The sequence below is a fragment of the Galeopterus variegatus genome, unplaced genomic scaffold (assembly GCF_000696425.1).
Source record: "Galeopterus variegatus unplaced genomic scaffold, G_variegatus-3.0.2 Scaffold1127, whole genome shotgun sequence".
Lineage (NCBI taxonomy): Eukaryota > Metazoa > Chordata > Mammalia > Dermoptera > Cynocephalidae > Galeopterus > Galeopterus variegatus.
This window is the reverse complement of record NW_007727238.1, coordinates 306,975-311,755: the sequence shown is the minus strand read 5'-3', so window position 1 is coordinate 311,755 and position 4,781 is coordinate 306,975.

The following is a 4,781-nucleotide window of genomic DNA, read 5'->3' as shown; positions in this document are numbered from 1 at the left end:
TCAAAGGGCGGGGCTGCACACGTTCACAGTGGGAATGAGCTAGCGGTGGAGGGGGGCAGCTGGGCGAGGCTAGACTGTCCTAAGGTGGTAAAGGCTAATGATTATCCAGGCCGCCTCTCCTAGAAAAGTCATCTCGCGAACCTTTAAAATTTCTGCCTCAAGAGGCACCTCAAGGGACTAGAACTGACTGCCTCCTCTGTCTTTTTCATCCTTGCAAAAGTCCCGTTTGCCACCATGGGGATGTACCAAGTGAGACCGAGTAGGGGAAGCAAATGGTGACTGGCACGCCTCGTTACTGGCTGCTATTCACCTCGGCGCTAGCAAACTTCTGGCAAGATCGGAATTGATCTATAGAACCAACTCCGGGCGGTGCCCGGGGGTCTGAGCCGCCCGGCTGGCAGGTGTCCCCTCCCCCAGCGAACTTCCCAGAATTCAGCGGGGCGGGGGTCATTTGGGGCCTCCCTGACCTTGGCCCCGCCCTGGGCCTGTCCTGGGAGCTGGGGATGGGAAATGCTATGGGTGCTAATGGGGATCAGGGTGATCAGAGGACCAGAGGGTGTGGAAATGGGTGGCAGAGTGGGGAAAGACTCGAGGTTTGCTAATGCGGGCCTGAGCTATGTGGGGATCGGAGCATGTGATGATAAGCTTACAACTGTGTAAGGTTTATGGCCCAGTGTGCCCAGTGTGTGCCAGTGGAAGGGGGGGCTGCAGGGCGGGCGAGGGACCCGAGGATGTGTAATAGGGGTAGGGTGTCGGGGGAATTCCAAGACATGCTGATAGGGGTTATAGCTGTAGACAGGCCCAGTGTGTGTTAATGAGGAATAGGGGTGGTAGAGGTACCAGAAGGTGTGCTAATAGGATCGGGGCTCTGAGGCCCCGTTTGTGGTGATAAAGGTCAGGATGGTGTTAATACAATTTGCCCATGGGGGTTGGGGAGCTGTGGTGTGTGTGGGTCCACGCTCATGGAGGACAGGTAGTTGAAGGATTTGAGTGTCGAGTGTGTGCTAATGGATAGGTCATGGCTGTAAAGGGTGTGTGCGTGTAGTAATAAAGGTCTGGATAGTGTGAGGCCCAGTATGTGCTAAAGGGCCAGAGTGATGGAGGGACCTGAGGGTGTGTAATGGGGGCAGGGCAGTAGAAGACCTGAGCCTATGCTGATGGGTATCAGAACTGTGTATATATGTGGTGGCGGGTTGGGTGGGTGAGGGAAGTGTCTGAGCATTGTAAGAGGCACAGTGCATTCTAAGGGTCAAGGTGGTGTGAGTGTGTCCATGAAAACAGGGAATGTGAGACTCCCAGGGTGCCCTAAGAAGGGGCAGGGTAGTACAGGGGTACTTCAAAACATTCATGGAAAGATTAGTATTACCATTTAATTCTATTTTTCCACAAACTTTTTGAAGTGTCCTCATATATGAAGTTCTAGTGACTGATAATGTGAGTTTAGAGTCATAGAGGAACTTATATGTGTGCCATTGGGGGGAGAGCCAGAGCAATATGAGGTCTAGAATATGCTAATGAGCATAAGAACATTGTGAAGGCAGTGTCCATGGAGGACTGGAGTTGTGTTGAGGTTCCAAGGAGTGCCAGTGGGTGGTAGAGCTGTAATAAGAGGGATCAGGGCTGTAAGGGGATCCACGTGTGAACCAACAGAAGTTATAGCTGTGGAGGGGTTGAAGCAAAGAGAAATAAAGAACACGACTATGTGAAGGTCTAAGTATGTATGTGAAGGTCTAAGTATGTAAAGTGGATTAGAGCCATGAAGGGCTGAAGTGTGTGCCAGTGGAGAGCAGGGCTGAATGAAGACCTGTGTGCACTAATGATTGTCAGGCCATAACATAACAGTGTGCTTGTGCGTCCCTGGGGAATAGGGCTGTGCTAATGGGGAGGCAGGGCTGTGTGAGGCCCAGTGTGTGCTGATAGGGGTCAGGTGGAGTGAAAGTGTAGCTTGCACTGATGGAGGGGACAGGGTGGTGAAAGGACTGGAATGCATGTTAATGATGGTCATAGCTATGGAGGGGACAGGGATCTGCAAGGTTCACTTTGTGTTAATGGGATTCAGGGCAGTGTGAAGGGTCCAGTGAGTGCTAATGCGGGTCAGGTATAGAGCGCCCCATGTGCATGTTAATAGGGGTCAGAATTGTGGGGAGAATAGTATGGTGATGGGGTTATCAGTACTGTGGAGAAGCTAACAGGCAGCTGGGCCAGGGAAGGACCCAAGAATGTCATGGCAAGAATTATTTAGTGGGGGTCAAGTGTGTGCTAACAGTTCAGTGCTGTTAGGGCTTTGAGTGCTGATGGGGGTTAGAAATAAATGAGGAAATCATGAGCGCTAATAGGAGTTAAGATGTAGCCAGGCCTTCGGTGTCATGATGGTCTAGTGTGTGCTAATGGGGCTCAGGACAGAACGAGGTGTGTCCCTATGGGAGTAGTAGAATGTGATGACTGTGTTCTCAGTGGTTGGTGTGGTATGAGGTGGTGAGTATCCTTGGGTATTTGAGTATTGTGAGGATGGGAGTGTGTCCTTGGGGGTCAGGAAGTGTCAGGAAGTACATGTGCCCTTTTTGGGATGGAGTTTTGTGTTCAGTTTCTCGCTCCCTCCTTCACTTGTTCTGAAATCTGAAAAGCTCAGAAAACTGAAATGATAATGTTTAAAAGTTTTGCTGCATATAAATATTCAAGTCTGTGTTCACAGGGGCATGCCCTTATTTCCCCTGCTGTGAGTGTTGTATGATATACAGATTTTGTACCCCATCTTTCTAAAGTCCCCCAAAAATCTGAACTCCGGAAAATGTCCAGCCTTTAGGGTTTCCATTTAGAGGTCATGGACCCAAGGCTCCTTCTGGCTCCCTCCCCATCCTCCAATCAGCCCTACTTACAGCCCACCAGCCCCTCCTCTCATTCCCTGTCACAACATGTAAAGCAACTGGGTATCCATGCCATATGGAGACATAAGGTAGTCCTTGGGAGCTGGCCATGCTTTACCTTTCTCAGCCTTAGGTCCAGTGTTCAGCAGGATTTTTTTGTTGTTATCCTGGGTTCACTGTGGGTGGACCTCGTCCTCTATGTGAGTGAGGTCTTTGTGCTAGGCTGGGCCTTCTACCCCTCCTAGGGGTGATGAGTTCAGCCAGGCAGGAGCTGAGATGGGAACTGCTGGGGTAAACACTTGATTTCAAGGTAACAGATGACCCATTTCTCTTCTGAATCCAGCCCCAGCCTCATCATCGAACTCCTATCTAGCTCTACTTCCCTTGGGCTGAGGGCCATTTTAGGCCTGCTGTGAGTCCAGATGGTTGCTGGGCCAGGTCTTTCCCCCTCCTTGCTGGCCCAGAGCCCAGGAGGAAGCAGAAGAAGGCCGGCCTAAGCCTTTTAGTGGCCCCATTTTCTCCAGCAGCCCATCTAGGTCATCTTCTTGTTGACGCCAGCAATCCCTGGGCCACCTTGTTTGGGGTTGTTCATGAATAGCAGAGACTCACCACCTCAACAGAGGTTAGTCATAGGCCCTGAGCCCCCTGATTCATTCATTTCTGCCATAAGCACTTTTTGAGCATCTACTCTGTGTCAGTCACTATTCCAAGTCCTCAGGATATAGCCGTGACCTAAACAGACAGAAAACTACCCTGGTGGAGCTGATCTTCTAGTTGTGGCCGTGAGAAGACAGACAGTAAAGAATAAAGAAACCAATAAGTAGATGGCATCATTTCTGAGGAGGTGATGAGTGCTGGGGGGGATAATCAGGAAGGTGAGGGAGCTCAGGATGATTGAAGTTTTAAGTAGGGTTATTCATAGAGGCCTCATGAAAAGTGACATTCCAGCAATGGTCTGAATGGGGTGGGGAGTGAGTTATTTTGATATCTGGGGGAAGGGTGATCCAGGTACTAGGAACAGCCAGTGCAAAGGCCCTGAGGTGGGACTCTGCTGGCTGTGGTTGCAGAACAGCAACTAAGAATTACTGAGGGGGAGGTGAGGCCAGAGAGGTAACAGAACAAATGGGGTAAGACCTCGTGGGCCACATCGAGGACTGGGGTGTTTTATTTGTTGTAATAATGGAAATGTGGTACATTCTTGAGTAGAGGAGAAATGTGACCTGGCTTGTAAAAATCTAGGTTGGACCCTATGGGTGCCAACCTGATTGAACCTTTCCAGCAGCCCTGAAGACAGCTGGTGTGTATTGAGACACTCCCCCCTCCATAACCCCACCAAATGGTTGGGTCTGGGTGGGACCTATCCCTGCACTCCCCACCTGGGTAGACCAGTGGGCTGGTCCACTGGTTGTTGTGGTGATGGTTGCTAGGGAGGCAGAAGGGTCTCTGTGGCAGTGGGGAGCATTCTGCCCTGGCAGTTGGGAGCAATGTGGGGCTGGTGCCAGCGGAACATGCCATTCTTTGGGCACACCCGGGGCCGTGTCAGTGGTCCTGCGGTTCTGGGCGAGCCCTTTGTCCCACCCATGGCTGGGTCCATCACTGCTGCTGTACCTGAGAGTGTTTGCTGTGGAGCCCTCTGCTCCTGCAGTGAGACGGCCCACCTAGAGATCAACAATCCACCTGGTGGGCCCTTGCCCTCAGCCAGCCACCCAAGTCTGAATACCCAGGTGGGCTACTTAGAAACAGGGTCCCAAGGGGCTGGTCGTGGGTGGGCAGACACTGACTGGGGTCCCCATCTATGTCAGGTTTCCAGGAATCCCGATGAGTGGTTCCGGGGTCCATAGTGTTGGGTGGGCACTGACACAGCTTCGTGTCAGTGCCTCCCACTAGGTTGTCATGGATTTTAGGGGACCCATAGTA